The 17574-nt window shown below is 41.4% G+C and overlaps 1 protein-coding gene and 1 long non-coding RNA gene across 4 annotated transcripts in view; one reads left to right on the top strand and one right to left on the bottom strand.

Moving 5' to 3' along the window:
- The window catches only part of Epha4 (Eph receptor A4), a 142763-nt gene that overhangs the window by 17993 nt on the left and 107196 nt on the right, over window positions 1-17574 (top strand). The window lies entirely within an intron of this gene.
- LOC120094716 (uncharacterized) overlaps window positions 6177-17574 on the bottom strand; it is a 36914-nt gene continuing 25516 nt past the window's right edge. The window contains exon 3 of the long non-coding RNA XR_005489229.2: window positions 6177-6739. This is a non-coding gene — a long non-coding RNA (uncharacterized LOC120094716). The remainder of the gene's footprint in view (window positions 6740-17574) is intronic.

Below are 17574 nucleotides of genomic sequence, written 5' to 3'. Positions count from 1 at the left end.
AAAAGCAGGTGAGGTCACTTGGTTCCATGATCTAGAGGGTAATTAATAGGCCCATAACTAAATGGACATCCTATGAATATTCAGGGTCTATTTTGCCTTCCTGGGAAACAGGCATGTTGGAGTGGCTTTCAACTCCCCTTGGAGACACCCAGCATTTTCGGGGTGAATGGGGGTCGTCAGCTGTCTGCCTGGCTTTGCCTTTCCAGGCAGCAAATTCTCCATTTGCATATTCTGTATGCGCCTTCATGCAAAACAGCACACCCATTTCCCCCTTTCACAAAGGCAACCAGGGCTTGCCTTTGGAAACCCCAGCCAGAATCCCAGTCTGTTTATGCAGAACCCAATGAGTTAGACACCGTGCAAATTAATTCGGCTTCCATTTGATTTGAATGCTTCCAGAGACTAAGGGGTTGGAGGCCAGAGTGGACTGTTTGCACTGGGCACTTTTTGTATAACGCCCCTCCTCCAGCCCCCAGTTGGAATGGTTGTCAACTCTCCATCTCCCCCTGCCCCATGCAAAACAACCCAAGCCCCTGCTGCCCATTTCATTTTGACCTTTGGGAAAAAGACCCTGGCTCTGGTGAATCCTGAGACTTGTCCTTAGTGACAGCTCCAGTTGGAATCTTGCTGTTCTTTCTGAGGTGGGAGGAGATGGTGTTATTCAGATTATGCTTGGAATGTTTAGAAGTGTTCCGACAAAGAGCTTCAGAAAGTTTTGAAGGAAAAGATTCTTCTCTATAAGAGTTGTTCGGTCCCAGGAAGTTCCAAAAGTAAGTTTTAGGCCACTGATCGGTCCCTTCCCTCATTCAACAAATAGATATTGGAATTAAGTCAGAGACAAATCTTTCACCTGCAATTCTATACCTGTGAATGAACGCACCAGTCCTTGAGTCTAGAAACAATTAATTCACTTATTTTCCTGATAACATTCTCTGACAAAAAGTATATTTACCGCGCAGTAGATATATTCTCTGCACTCCTGGTTGTAGGGTGCCTTTGCATTCAGTCCTTTCCTTATTTTCCCCAAATCTTCAAATGGGCCCAAGGTTTACCTTATTCTCTCTAAAATAGGGACCTTGGCCCATTCGTTGCCTGTTTAAACCAGCAATCTTCACCCACATTTATAAACTAGAAGAGGATTTTGTATGAAGTAGTTTCTGAAGTTCAACTCGTCTTGAGTTCCTTTAACTTTCAGGGTGGAAAACCAGGTCCAGACAGACTTGGCCTCCTCGTTAAAGTGGAGGAAAAGTCAGAAAACAAGATGTAAATGGGGGAGAGCTTTGAAGGCAGCTTGTCCCACGCTCTGACAGAGTTTGATGATGCTGTGCAAAGTCCATTTGGGATGGATTATTAGGATTAAAGTTCCGAAGAATGCCGTGCACTTGGTGCGTTCTCTGGTGTCATGATTGGTTGAGAGAGTTCAGCTGCTGGTCTGGCTCTGGTTTCCAAGGATGGATTTAAACAGACCCGCATTTCTCAAAGGTGATCTTCCCAACCTCTTCATAATAAGTTACAGAGCTCAAATTGCTCAAAATCCTTAAAATACTATTTGAAGTCAGTTGATTGATAACGATCATTTCCCACACCAGTACAAAGCCACGGTACAGTTTCCTAATTACCCTGATAATCCTGTTTGCTTGTATGTTCTAAACTACGAAGTGCTGGGTAATTATTCAATTCTTAATAGAAGGCAAATGGCAACGTAAACAATAATTAGGATGTTAGACAGACTAATGCGCTTCAAAGCAAATTGGATTTTTTTTTCATAGTGTTCAGCGTGAAGTCCCATAAAACTAACAATTTAGAATCAAGGCAGAAAAGGTTCCGTTTTGTTCATATTTTATGGCGGTATCTCTTTATGGCTTGTTTCTATGAATAGCAGTTTGCCCCAACGAAACTGGCTGTGCCCAAGCCAATCTCACAATTGCTTCCCTGCTGTTTGACATTTGGCTACTTTTGCCCAGAGGCTCCAGCTTGGGCCTTTGTCTGTCTGGGATCCAGAGGTCAGAGGTTAACAGAATACTGATTTTCTCCCATAATACCATGGCAGGTAAATATGGCCCAACCTCATGATTAGGGAAGACCCAGTCAGCTAGGAATGCTTTTCTCTAAAGCCTTTGTCCCTAACAACGTCTGTGATTTAAGATGCCTAGTTTCCCACCGATGCTCCCACGCAGACTCCAACATTCTATTGTATGTGACTGTGACGTCACCCTCTAAATCCCATTCACAACTAACAAAACCCCCAAGACACATGACCCGAAAACTTCCAGCAGAAAATTATTGGATTTGAAGAGTAAATTTCTACAAATTGAATAATGTACTACTACTTAACAGTCTTAGGCATTCACTTTTGTGTTGTAGTCCTATCTATACTTTTTTTTTTTTTAGATTTATTTATTATTTATAAGTACACGGTAGCTGTCTTCAGACACACCAGAAGAGGGCATCAGATCTCATTTCAGATGGTTGTGAGCCACCATGTGGTTGCTGAGATTTGAACTCAGGACCTCTGGAAGAGCAGTCGGTGCTCTTAACCACTGAGCCATCTCTCCAGCCCTGTACTAGATTTTAATGATCATGTATTTTACTGAAAACCAAGGCGGGGCAATAAATAAATATTTTAATAATTTGTAATAATTTGGCAACTCTCCAATCTCTCTCTCTCTCTCTCTCTCTCTCTCTCTCTCTCTCTCTCTCGTCTATCCTTCTTAATATGTGAACAATTACAGGTGAAGTTAAATGAAGAATCGGTTTTATTTTGTTTTCTGTATCCCTTCTCTAAGGAACTACCCAAATGTATATCATTATCAATGATACTAATGTTTTACATCATCTTCATCATATTAGCTTCATATCGTCAAATTTTCTCCCCGAGATTAAAAACATTCACTAGATTAGATTACACCCTCTGGTTCTGATGCACAAGGGCCTGGAGAAGTTTAAAACGTTTCAAACTGGGCAGGGGTGTTTGTTCAGTGTTTGAAAAGTGCGTGCTGTTCTTGCAAAGGACCCAGTTTGATTCCCAGCACCCGCAAGGAGATTGGCCACTTCCTCGGGCACCAGGCATCACTCATGAATAAAATGAATCTAAACCAAAAATTTTAATGGTTTAAGCTTACACACACACACACACACACACACACACACACACACACACACACACACACACCACCTTTCTAAGTCTTGCCTTTTCTATTTGGTCAACCTCTTTTCACACTGCACTGTGAACTTGGTCCTTGGATGAGGTTTGTTTTCGGTGTGAGTGTTTGAAAAAGACATCTCCAGTTTGAAAAACAGTTTCCTTTTGAAGTGTCTGTCCTGGCAGTGACTGAAGCAGCCTCAGGCAAATTAGCATGTTAAAAGAATGGATCAATAACTTCTCTGACTCCTCCACCCTCCTTGCTCTCTTCCGAGGGAGCGAGTTTTGAAGAACCCTAGGAGGCCCTTGACAGATGTGCCAAGAGGACCGTCGATCGCCAAGTGGGGGGTAGGGGTGGGGGGGACATTGACAGCTTGATCTAGTGCCCAGCCCACGTCTGCGCTGGCCATTTGAAAATAGATGCAGGAGGAATTGACAGTTTCAGAAAGCACTTGCAGTTTATGTAATTATGGAGAGGATTGGAGGGAAAGTGTTGGGAGAGATAAACGATCGATAGCTGGCACTCCTCATCTGAGCTCACCTTCATCGCTCCGTTTTGTTGCGATTAGTCTCTGGCTTTGAGAAGAATGTTTTACGGGTTTGTTTTTCCTTAAGGGTTGTGTAAGCCTGTGCATTAAAAATGTAGATAGCCCAGCAGCCCCCTGGGTTTGAAAAGCAGGCTGGAAGGTAGCTAACACAATCTCCCTATGTCTATGTCTTTTTACCATTCAGAGGCGCTGAGAAGAATTAGTAGTTTAGTACTCTGTTTTTTCTCAGTAATTTCTAGATCCCTCTAAACTAGTGGTTCTCAACCTTCCGAGTGCTACAATCCTTTAATACAGTTCCTCATGTAGTGGTGACCTCCAGCCATAAAATGACTTTATTGCTACTTCATAACTACAATTTTGCTACTGCTATGAATCATAATGTGTCTGATATGCAGGCTATCGGATTGGTTGAGAACCACTACTCTAAACCTGTTCTTTGGGAAACTGTCTTTGTTTGCATCCTAGAATTTAAAAAATTAGCATCGATGCAGTCCTAAGGTAGGTCCTGTGGATTTTTCAAGCAAAGGAACTTGCAGGAGGAACAAGTGTGCATCGCCTTTTTGCAAAGGCGAGAATAACATTTTAAATGGCTTCAAGTAGAAGAGGATGGTGAATGGGCAGAATTCTCCAGAGGGCAAACAGGATGGCTGTAGTAACTATAATAAGCTTAAGTACCTAATTTATTGTCTTGATAAAGGATTGGAAGACCTGTTTTGATAGAATTTTGGTGCTATAACTATTTCCATAGCTTTTAAGCGGTCACTATAGATCTGTGTACTTGGACTTCAGAGGAAGTGTGTATTTGCATGAAAACTTGGTAAAATGTGTGTTAGAGATCTTGGCTTTCCAGACTCCTAGAGAGACAAAAAGGTCATATTTTATCTTTTAAGAATTACGAGTTGCTCTTCTAGAGAACCCACATGGCGTCTCACAACTCTCCGTAACTCTAGTTTCTGGGGTTCAATGCCCTCTTCCCGTTTCCTTAGCCAACAAGCACGCCTGAGGTACATAGATGCAGGCGTAAAATAAAAATACGTATTTTAAAATTAAAAATGGTATCATGTTTAGAAAGATACACCGAAAAGCGCTCTACATCCCCAAAAGGATTACTTATGTCTTCTATAGACAATGAAAGAGGAACACAAGCCCACTGAGTTTTTCCAATATTTTCCATTATATCTTATAGCTGGTTATCATAGATCTACAGGGAAGCTATCGATTTTTGTGTGATTATCTTACATCCAATCTCTTCATTGGGCTCTCATGTGAATACTAATAGAGTCTCAGTTCATACTCCAGGGTTCTTAGAGAAAAAATAGTCTTTATTGCAAGTGATTGTACTTCTATTTCTTCTTTCCTACTCTCCCAAAATTTAAACCTTTTTTTTTTTACCTTAAAATATTGGTCAAAATTGCTCAACTGTTAATTAACAGTAATGAGGACAAAGGGCATACTTATTTTATACTTGGATTTAACAGACATAATTAAACTGTTCCAAATTTTCTAACTATTGTATTTTTGAATTTTTGTTTTGTGTTTGTTTATGTATGTTTTCTTGAGACAGAGCCACACTTTATAACACAGACTAGCCTAGAACTTACTATGTAGTCCAGGCTGGCCCAAACCTCACAGTAATCCCCCTGCCTCTGCTTGCTTGATTGTTGGGATCAGCAAGTAGGAGCTGTTATTCCTGGCTTCCTTTTTGCAGAGTTTAAACACTTCATCAAATGAATGAATAAGTGTCAAATTTTCTTCAGTTACGTTTTGATGAGCTGTTTTCCTGAGACTTACTGCATTTAGTAATTTTCTTTTTTTTTTTTTTTTTTTTTTTGATAAGAAGTCCAAAACTATTTGTAGGTGAAAAACAGTCCTGGGAGGTGCAGTGAGTTCTGAAGTGCCTCCTGAATTTAATTTGCTTATTCAGAATGGAATTGGAGGAGAGGGGTGGTCAGTTCTTTGAAAGATGAATGACTGAGTATAATTTCAGCTTGACCACTCTGTGTGTCTTAAGTAGGGTTTTTATTGCTGTAATGAAACAACCATGACCCCAAAACACAAACTGGGGAGGAAAGGGTTTGTTGGCTTTACACCTCCAATTGGAGGAAGGAAGTGAGGGCAGGAACTCAAACAGAACAGGAACCTGGAGGCAGGAGCCTAGGGGCAGTGGACAAATGCTGCTCGCTGGCTTGCTGCTCCCCATGGCTTTCTTACAGAATCCAGGACCACCAGCCCAGGGATGGCACCACCCTCAATGGACTAGGTCCTTCCCCATCACTCACCAAGAAAATTCTTTACAGGCTGCCTACAGCCCAATCTTCTGGTGGTATTTTCTCAATGGAGGCTCCCTCCATTCAGATGACTATATGTAGTTTGTGTCAAGTTGCCATAAATCTAACCAGCACAGTTTGTGCCTGTTAACTGCTTTTTTTTAACTTTCCTGTTAACCCCCACTCCTACCCTATACATAGGACTGATGGCACCTTCTCTGTGGGAACACCACCCTAAAAACAGCAGCATGTACACACCTCACCTAGGAAATGGTATCTTAGTATCCAGCAAATGTTGACTTTTTCCCCCCTTAATTTTCAATAAATAGTCACACATTGTTGGTCTACACATGACCCTCCTCTTTCCTCTTTGCATACACATGGCTTTTTCTCATGTCTTCTCAGGAGGTTAGGGTCAGTTCAGGAACTTTAGATTATATTTTCATATTGACACCATTTTAGAACATTATTCACATGAGAACTCTTTCTGCAAGCTTAAAAGATTCTACTGTTAGCCTTGGTTCAGAGGTCGTGCTTGGGATTTAGACTGTCTTTGCTAGGTGTTCTGTAAAAACACAAGGGCAACAGACCTAACCCCGGGGCCCTAACATGACCTTTGGACTCACACAAGTGGATTTTCACACCCAGTGGTGTAGTCTTTCTTCTCAAATCGGATTGGACAGTTTTCAACCTCTCTGTCTTCAAGAGGAAAAGCAAAGATGCCTCTTCTCACTTGTCCATCCTCTCATTGGTGATTCTGTTACATGAGTAGATCTTTAAGTCTGTAAGAGGAAGGTAATAGGGACTGTTAAACCCAGGGGCAGATCACAGGCATGGTTGAACAAGTAGGAGCCAGAAATATAAATGTTGATAGGCATGTGCTTGGAAAAATATTTAATATCCCATCAGGCTGAGGTGCTGTCTACTGCACAGTGGAGGATGGATGCAACCCCTCTGATTACAGCACCCTCTTATTAAAGGAGATGAGGTGAAAGACCAGAGGGAGACCGAGAACATGGAGTGACTGTAGAAACACTGGGGACACCTTCAAGTAGCGGCTTGGACAAAATGATTTGTGGATTTGGAGGATTTGGTGGTTTCACTTTTCACTTAACTAAACGAATTATTGTGTAGGCCACAGGGAGTACAAAGATTCCCACAAGATAGAGTCCACCTCAACATAGGGGAAGGGCTGAGTCTTTATTTTTGGCACTGAGGATTGATTGAATCCAGAACTTTCTGCACTCTAGGCAAGTCATCTACCCTATAGCTGCATCCCCTGTTTAACCTTTTGAGTCATGATCTTGTTACTAAATTACCCAGAATGACCCTGGAATCACTCTGCAGTCCAGGTATTTGTGTGCAGGTCCCCGAATAGCTGGGCTTGCAAGCCTGGACCACCAAGCTTGGCTATGCCAATATTTCTAATTAACCAAGAGTGCGGTTCAAGGTGCATGTCTTTTGTTTGTGCACGCATTCACACAGGCTAGATGATCCATGCCACCAAACAGCCTTTATGACTTGAGACTTCTGTTTCTCAGTAGGCACCACTAACAGATGGTGCAGGACCCACTTCACTTAGTAACTCTTAGCTAAGAGTTATAGATCTTCCCTGTGGGAAATTCAGTACTTCCAGTAGTCACTGAGAACTTAGGGTGTCAGCCCCTAGTCTCTGTACTAGATCAGTAACCCCCTCTCCCCATACACACACACACACACACACACACACACACACACACACACACACACACACACATTTCCTAGTTCCCAGGGATGTATATTGAAGAATTTTTAAATCTCTAAGATTCTAAGATGAGCATTTAGAACACTCAACTTTAAATATTTCCTGTTTCTCAGAGTAGGTATCTTGGTCCAGGGTCTTGTTATTTAGAAAAGAGAAGATGCTCTTCTGCCAATGCCAGCAAGAAAGCTGTTATTATTTTCCAAAAACCAAATGGTGCTCCATTGGGAGTTTCCACAATAAACACACATTAATGGAGACAGAAAATGTCGTTGGAAGAAGAAATTACTAGCCCGCGCTCTTCCAGTCTAAGCTTTAGTCCTGAAACACTCTTAGAAGATAGGTACTGTTTGTATCCCCAGATAAAAAGCAGACGCACAGAAAGGTCCCGGACCAGGCAGACTCTTCTAGGAGGTTTGCAGAAAAAGGCAGCCCAGCCTCCAGGCTCCAAGCTCTCCAACTGTCCACCATGCTTTCTCTGGGAATGTTCTGCTATTTCTCTCCCTTCCATCATCTACCTCTGATATATGTGCATGTGAGATTTATATGTACACATGTATGCCCATGTATGTATGGTGACCCTAGAAGGCTGTGTTAAGTGTCTTGTTCTATCACTATCTGCCTTATTCTTCTGAAACTGGATCTCTGAACCTAGAGCTAGACCCAGAAAACACCAACAATTCTCTGACCTCAGCCCTAAATAGCACTGAGGTTATAGGTGTGTGAACCCCCGGCTTCTCATGTGGGTGCAAGCCTCTAGGACATTTCTCCTGCTCCTAGGAAAATTATTCCTATCTTGACAGTGTATCACAGCATAAAGGGATGATAGGTTTCCCTTGAATTTGCCTTCTGACTGGAAATTTATGTTTATGGGCTAGAAAAAAAAAGACAAAGAACCTCAAGGAAGGGTGGTTTAACTAAATGATAATTTCTGATCTGTTTTCCTTCATAATAGATTATGACCTGTAAATATAACCTAAATAAAGTACCTGTTCCTCCCCCAAGTTGCTTTTAATCAGATTGTCTTACTATAGGAACAGAAAACCAAATAGGATATAAGTTTCCATATACTGTGTCTCCCCACATGCCTAGGGCTTCAGTGTACATATATATGTACATATGTATTTTTAATTGTGCAGCCAAACACTTCATATATACATTGTATGTATTTATATGTGTTTGAAGTCATCAAACAAAATACCTTAGTGTTCATCTCTCAATGATCTATTTCAACTGATTAATATTTAACTAGACTATAACAGATTTAATTATACTCTTATTTTATTGTGTTAGCATAGCATGGAAAACTCTCCTGTCTAAATATAGCCTAAAGCCATGTTCAAGGGAGCATGTGAATCATGAAGTTATTGGGTTTGAAAACAAATCACAAATTCCTGTGGTTTGTTAAAACGTCGAACTCAGACAAATGTAAAAATGGCAAAGTCATCATCACTTCTAACACATTGAGGGACTAAGCACATTCGCTGGTTTCTAGGCTTCCAAATGCTGTGTACATGCAGGAATGTTCCAGCACACATGCTGAATATTTATTATTCTCGAACTTAATGATCATAAAATCTTTCCTGATCAATAAATATAACTATTATATAGTATTTTATAGCTACAATAAGTTTTCTGTGATTTGGCCTTTTCTCTACTTCTCTTTTTTGTATTTTTTTAACCTTTTAATTTTAATCTCTCTCTCTCTCTCTCTCTCTCTCTCTCTCTCTCTCTCTCTGTGTGTGTGTGTGTGTGTGTGTGTAACAAAGAGATTTTTTCTGTGTATGCATGTGTGTATATGTGGGTGTGGAGCTGTTATCTGTCTCCCCACCTTATTTTTGTTTGAGGAAGTGTCTGGAGCTCACCAGTTGAGCAAAAGTAGCTGTCAATCAACTCTGACCCTCCTGGTACTCCCACCACCCAAATACCTGTTTGTTTGTTTGTTTGTTTGTTTGTTTGTTTGACACGGGTCCTGGGGACTTGAACACAGATCCTTGTACTCATGAAGCGAGCGCTTTACCAACTGACCCATCTCCCTGACCCTACGAACCTTATTTACATTTACTCATGGATTTTCCCCCCCATTTGAGGCTTTTAGCCCTGGCTCCTTAAGTAACCTCAGAAAATTATGAACTAGTTTTTCCTATTTTTCAAATAATCTGAAATACTTGATTTAAATATGTTTATTGTAAAGGCTTTCATATATGCTAAAAAATTTGAACTGCATGCTTATCTTGGATTGAGACAAATATAGTGAGAAATAGCACAAATATTGGGTCATTACGTGTTAATTTGCACACACTAGTCATTAATGAAGAAAACTCCAAAGGAAAGGTTTTTTTTTTTTAAGTCATTAGCGCTTGCTTATGAGAAAAGTTCTTCTAAGTCTTTACTTTCTCAAGATTTTTAGCATCAAAGCCTTTATTCCCTTTCTAAAAATAAGAAAATCAATTAATTTTTAAGCTTGTTTTAAACAAAGGTAGGATTCCTTGTCTACCTGTGACAGTTGTTGGCAGCTAGCTACCTTTTAATATAATGGATTATATGTATTTTAAGTTGCCTGATGCAAATCATTTCTTCTGACTTGATCCCCCCCCCAGTCCCCCCCCAACTGAGAGCCTCTCTGCAAGTACAGAAAAGTCTGCCCTTCTCAGAGCCATTGTTCTCACTGGGTGAGGCGGATTGTTTTCATACAATCGCTTGGGGCCTGTGGCCTAACAGTTTTACAAAATGCCTTCAAGGGTTTCACCAACTAGAAAGGAAAATGACTTCATGGCTAAAGTATGAACTTAAAAAAAAAAAAATCCACTCTGTAGAAAATGGGACTAGAGATGTCTCTAGTCTTGCTTTAACTCTCTTTCCTTCTTCCCCGACTTAAGTGCTATGATTACTTTGTCATCTGTTGTTTCTGTGACCTTAGAATCTATCCTGTTCCCCTCCAGAGCATCACTGCCTTGAAACTGGGTCATCCATGTGGCCATACCACATTAACACACACCTGTCCCAGTTCCTCTCTGAATGCTAATAATGATCGAGTTAAGTCTTATACTTCTCTCCTTTTTAAAGCACCTTGAGCTTTGCACAAGTCATGTTTCCAATTGTGCAAACAAAATGTAGGAAAATGCCTCTCGCCTTTCCCCCACCTTCCTCGACTCTCAGACTGAGGCTTTGGTCTAGAAGCCCCTTGACATTTAAAGGTGAACCTGAAACATTCATTTATCCTTCATTCCTCTGCATTCTTGGTCATGATAGAAAAGTATATATTGTTTTAAACTTGTTTCCACTAAACACATGAACAGATTTTATCATCAAAGGTAGTAGTGTTGACCGTGGAACAGATCAGAGAAAGAAACATCCACCAATATGCAAACTAAACCTCCTGTCCCATTTGCTGGTGCCTTGGGTGATGGTTCCCTGCTGCAAGAGCCTCGGTGTGAAGTCCCTGCTTGAACAGTGGCATTTATCTTTTCATCTGTTGTCCCTGCAGCCAGCAGCAGCCTGTGGTTTGTTGGTGACCTTGGCATTACCCATCCACCCCACTGGGCAGTGAATTCATTTCATTACTGTGGACTTCACTTCTGTTTTGCTTAGGCAGTGGCCTCTACCTGGGAGTGGGTTTGCAGTTTCCCACACACTCAGAAACTACAACCACTCTGTCTTTGTCACATTCTCGTTCCTCACTGGGCCCATAAATAACTTCTGACTGTAACCCTGAAATCCTCCAGTAAAAAAATCTCTTCACCCCAGGGTCTTGTTCTGCCCCATAAGAAACTAGAATGTGGCTTGTCTGTCTTGAGTCTTGGAATGGCACCTTTATTAGACCCCAAACAACAACTGCTTATGCTCTCTACCCTCTGGCTAGAAGTTTCAAGACATTAAAGACCCCCAGGGTGGTGGTGGTGGTGGCACAAGCCTTTTATTTTTAGGAGGCAGAGGCAAAAATGGATCTCTGTGAGTTCAAGACCAGCTTGATCTACAGAACAAGTTCTAGGATAGCCAGGGACACACAGAGAAATTGTCTCAAATAAATAAATAAATAAATAAATTAATTAATTAATTTAAAAATCATGAGCTTTGTTAACCACATTAGCAAATCAATCAAATCACAGTAAAAGGGTTTTGAATAGAACAACCTGGAACTTGAAAAAACAAAACAAAAAATCAACATAATAAAACAAAAAAGTTTGAAGACCACCCTATCCCCAAAGCAAGCTTTCCAACATTTTGCAAATGTTCATGGCCTTTCATCAGGGTCTTTAGGGTCTTTAGGTCTCATACTCCTGATTCCAGATTTTCTCCATCTCCCCCTGCTACCATCAGGAAGATTTCTCCACAGCAAGCCCATCAAAGAGGCAGACTAAGTCTTTGCCACGGGGAGCACCAACAGATATTAGAAGGAATGTCTAGCAAAGGGAAGCTTTAGCCAGTGTCCTCTTCTGAAGAGAGGGATGGGACAACTGACTGCTCTGTCCCTTGTCCCCCAGAGGTTATTGTCATTCAGTAGGTACCCTATCCACTTAACAGACTCAATTAAAAAAAAAAAATGCTGTATTCTCAGTTCTGAACTCTCCTCACAGGGAAAATGAATCTAGCTTTAAAGTTCTTGTTCCACACTCCTGGTATGTAAATTTAACTGTTATAAAGGTCACATCAATAGAAGGAAAAAAAGGTTGATCAAAACTGGCGTGTTTGACCATTTAAATGATATCGACCAGGTTATTTAAATTACGTATTGATCCTGCTGCTTCTCCCTTTCTTTTCTTCAGGGTCTCCCTTTGCAGCCCCGATAGGCTTCCAGCTCTGTGTAGTAGCTCAGGCTAATTTTCAATTTGGGATATTCCTGCTTCAGCCTCCCCACTGTTTGGATTACAGGCTCGCCCCAAGATGCTGGACTTGCTCCTGCTACGTTAGGCAAATGGCATGCCAGTAGTTAGGAATGGGTTTGTTTTTATTCATATATGGACATGAATAACCATGAGGAACAGCCCCGGGAGGTTTTGAGTGGAGAGAAGAACGCTGTCATCTTATAGAAGCCTACTGGAGTAAGTAAAGTTAGAGATGGTAGGGCATCCAGTGAGTGTCCCTCTTCTGTCTGCTGCCATCCAGCCTTCACTGTAGAGGTGACATTTGCACACCCTCCCATGCACACATCCATACCTTCCTGCACACACACAAACCTCTTTACAGGAACAAAAGCACACCTCCCTCCCTACACAACCCATTATAGGTGTACAATACACACAAGTCTTTTTACCAAAACACACAGGATATGGCCACCCATTCCTCCTGCACCCATGCACATACATACACACACGTGCAGAGGCATGCATGAGAGCACTGATTACATGATTGTTTCAACACAGAAAGCTCCGTGCATGCAGCCCTCCCTGCCTCGTCCATTCTATTCTCCCCTGCAATGTTCTCCAATTTCTGGGTTGTACCTGTCTTCCTCTCATCCACTGTTAAAAAAACAAAAAAACAAACCTTTTCCACCAACCACGGCTTCAGAGCACTGCTCCCTCCTCCCCAAAATATCTTGACTGCATTCCTTAATGTCACCTAAATTTCCTCATAATGTTTTATCTCATTTCTCGGGGCCCACAGTGTTACTTAGAGAGTAAGTGCCCTCCTTTATTAGCTGGGGGAGTTCAGGTAAGTCAGTGAATTTCCTTGAGCCTACTTTACTCATATGGGAACAACAGCACAGACTCCATCACACAGTCTAGTGTGGAGAGACTGTAGGTCAGTATGTGGAGTAGCTGCAGTCTGTGCCTGAGACAGACTCATTCAGTACCCATCAGCTCTTACTGACCTACCACCATCACTTCCGGGCTACTGTGGCTCTATATCCTTCAGAGAAATCAGGCGCTGGGTTAGATCTCTCTTTCCCCTTCAGCTGGGCATTCTTGTCCAGTGAAGAGGCTGCGCTGTAGCCCTGAGGCAGAGCCTGCTCTCTTCTGGGGTGTCTGATTCTTATTCGTCTCTCTCTGCAGCTAGAGTGATTAAAACCTCAGAACACAGAGTCCTGGCACTCCCGAGTGATCTCTGCGATGCAGAGATGGGTGAATGGGGAAAGGAAAATGTGGAGATGTCAATATGGTCTTGTTTATTTGTAGGCGGGCATCTGCTTGGCTTTTGTACCATACTCAAGGGCACGGCACGTAACGCCCCATATGTTACCATCGTGCTACGATACTGAATGTTAATAAATTTAAAGAGTAATTGAGGCTGAATTTTCTGTGGGTTTATTCACCAGATCAAAGATTGGACTTTGACACCCAGCATTTATTTTATCTGCCAAATGTAAACTTACAGGTTTAGTTAGTTGCCAAGAAAGGGAAATCATTGAAATTACGTGGATTCTGTCCAACTGCTCTTTCTTTTAAGGGGATAGCAGGGATGACTCTTGGTTTTCATCTTTCTTCTGCAAATCTAACTGATCAGAGCAGTTAGGATAAAACTCTAGTAATTAATACAAGCTCATAGGGCAATGATGTATTCCGGAAAAATGACATTACCCAGAATATACGGCTTACCTTTATTGAATGTCATTGATAAATAATTCAATTGATTTTCACACCTTTTACGTTCTGATATGATATACACCTTTTGTCGGGTCGCTAGATTGGAATTCTTTGACAATACATTAACATGCCAAAAATAATATTGCACATAAGAATAATATAGAAATAAATTACAGGTAGGGCTGTATCCCTAAGGAGATTTTCATTCGCGTCTCAGGGCAGAAGACTTACGACCCGGCTCGCACATGTCTGCTCCATCCCAGGTCTTCAAAGCTCTTAGTTCAATCCAATAAATCACTCGTTTTGTGCTTACTGCATAACCAGTTAGCTCCCTGTCGGCTTTCCAGATGATACAGTTATACACAGGATTCTTGCTTTAAAAAGAAAAGAACGCAAAGACTTGTCTTGCAAATACATCTTTAAAAGGAATAATAGTTTGCAGCTAATAGCAGTGCTGCTGCTATTTTCTTAGAACTTGGCTGGAACTGTCTTCAGATTATCTACATCTTCTCCTTTTTTCTTTTTTCTTTTCTATTTTCTTTTCTTTCTTTCTTTTTTTGGTCAGGTGGTAGTCAGTAATACCTTTAATCCCAGCATTCAGGAAGATGAAAGAGGGATATATACATATTTTTTAAATATGTTATTTTTATTTATCTGTTTATTTATATTTTGAGACAGTTTTGCTATGTAGCTCTCGCTGTGTTGGCTCTCACTCTGTAGACCAGGCTGGCCTTGAACTCACAGAGATCTGCCTGCCCGCCTATTTCCCCAGTGCTAAAATTAAAGGCATGTGCCTCCACATTCATCCTCTTTTCTTTTCAGTTATATATACATGTACATGTTTATATGTGTATGTGTGTCTTCAGTGCTTGAGAATCCTACAGAAGATTGTAAGCCCCCTGATGTGGGTGCTGAAAACTGAACTTAGGTTCCCTGCAAGGGCAGCACATGCTTTTAAGGCCTGAGCCATTTCTCTAGCCCCAGCTCTCCTTTTAAAAATGGTATAGTCGAGAGGTATTTGTTTGTCCTAAAAAAGGATGGATTCAGCCTTTGGATATTAAGTAATTCCTAGATCAGATTGGTGATAAATAAGATCAATCATGTTGAGTGATAATTGAGGTGACATTATCATGGCCTTTAGTGTGATTCTTTTAAAGAATATTTTTATATTACATGTATGTGTGCACCTGCTTGTTTATGTACCACATGCATGCAGGGTCCCTCAGAAACCAGAAAAGGGCATCAGGTCCCACTAGAGTTATAGGTGGTTGAGAGCCACTAGGTGGCTGCTAGGAAATGAACCCAGGACCTCTGAAGGAGATGCTCTTAACCTCTGTGTCATATCTCTAACTCTTTATTCTATCTTTATTCTGATTCTTAGTTTGCTTTAGGAGTGGTTTTAGAAGTACCTAGATGCGATGGGAAGATGTCGTAGATCCCAACAGATGCAGTGGAATTACTGTGCCTGTCAGCGTGGAGCCTCACAGAACTGCTATTGAATGACTAGTTCAAGGCCTAAAAAGCACACATGTCCATGAGTTCGTTGATGCTTTCAAAGGCCCATAGCATACATGATATTGTTTCTCTCTCTTTTTCTGTCATTTACGTAAATCCTTTGTGTTGAAATTGCTTTGTACTTCTGAGTTTCCCTATATTTTACCTCAAGAATCTCAGTGTAACAGAATTATGTAGCTCAGGCTGGTCACAAACTCTCAAAAACCCTGCCTTGGCCTCCTAGTGCTGAGAGTGTACATGTGGACCTGCCATCCTCAACAGATAGACATTATGGTGTTTAGTAATTTACTTATTGATTTCTTTAAAATTTAATTCTTCAGTGCTAGGGTTTGAACCCTAGGGTTTGGATGCACTAGGAAGTTCTCTGATGCTGAGCTATTTTGGAAATCGATCAGAAAGCTCTGTGGTAGAGGCTGCCTAGAGTTTGAGAAGCCATAGCTGGAAGTTCTATCCCAAGCACCCCAGGCTCTTAGCATGACTACAGTCTACTTAAGAGAGCCGCAATTACTTACAACCTTTCTCTCAGCCAAACACCGAGTTCCCCAAATGTCTCTAATCTTGCCTGAGACTCAGAAAGTCACTAGTTATCTGCCCTTGAACAAGTTTCTCCACTCTCCCACCCAGTGAAATACTTAGCAGAATGGGTCATCTGACAATGCCTTATGGCTCTGAAGGTGTGTAAACTGGATGGTTAAGATCTGGAGAGGTCAGAAATGTCTGAGTGGACTGACTTTATCTGGAAAAGACTCCTAAAGGGAAGAAGCCTTGATAAAATGCAAATAAATGCCTAAGATAGCAGGGGACCTAGAGTTGCCTGAACCACCCTGGACTTACTCTGTCCTGAGGGACTTTGAAGAACTAGGAGTGGGTGTTTGGTCCTTATTCTCAGCCAATTTATCGGATATTCTGTGGTTGCTTTCTATCTCCCAGCCACTGAGAGCTGTTGATTCTAGGAGGTTCTTTCTGTATTCTAGTCAGCAGTGGGAGACTTTTTTTTTAATTCAACCAGAGGGAATGCCCCACTGATAGGAGGATTTGCAATGTTTACCAGAATCTTTGTTCCGGTACTTTGAGCATGCCCAGAAAAGATAAGAAAACCCTCAGCAAAGTTGACTTGAGGGTTAAATTTAAGGGATGTTTGGCTTTATTTAAACAAAAGGAGAAAACAACAGGTCAGTGTTTGAAGAGGAAGAAAAGGTTTAGCATGATTGATGCTTTATTGCCTTGTAGAGGAGCTCTAAGGCCATCGTGATGTTTACTGAGATCTGGAGTTTGGAACTGTTGTAGAAAGTCAATACATTCTTGCTACCTTTTCTGGGTGAAAAACATAAGTTAGTGGGTGAGTAGTGGTCAATGGCCTTTTTTATAATGAGTTATAGTGGAGCTCCAGAAATGAGTTTGTGCACTAGATTCCTTTGAGATGTTACAAATGTACATGGTTGTTTGTCTGGTGCTAGGGATGGAACTCAGGCCTCGTGAATGCTAAAGTTAAGGTGAGGAACAGCAGCACACAATGTACACTTTTCAGAGTTCATGATCTGAGTTGTGTGTGGTGTGTGTGTGTGTGTGTGTGTGTGTGTGTATGTGTGTGTGTGTGTGTGTGTGTGTGTGTGTGTGTGTGTGTGTGTGTGTGTTGTTATTTGAGATACGATTTCTCTGTGTAGTCCTGGTTCTTTTGGAACTCACTCTATATAGATCAGGATGGCCTTGAACTCACAAAGATCCACCTGCCTCTGCCTTCCAAGTGCTGAGATTAAAGGCATGCACCACCACAGCCCAGCTTGGTTTGTTCGTTTTCAATGTTTCTTGTCAGTATATGGGTATTTTGTCTGCATAC

This window comes from Rattus norvegicus, chromosome 9 (assembly GCF_036323735.1).
Source record: "Rattus norvegicus strain BN/NHsdMcwi chromosome 9, GRCr8, whole genome shotgun sequence".
Lineage (NCBI taxonomy): Eukaryota > Metazoa > Chordata > Mammalia > Rodentia > Muridae > Rattus > Rattus norvegicus.
The sequence above is the reverse complement of the archived record's forward strand: the minus strand, read 5'-3'. Positions and strand labels throughout refer to the sequence as shown.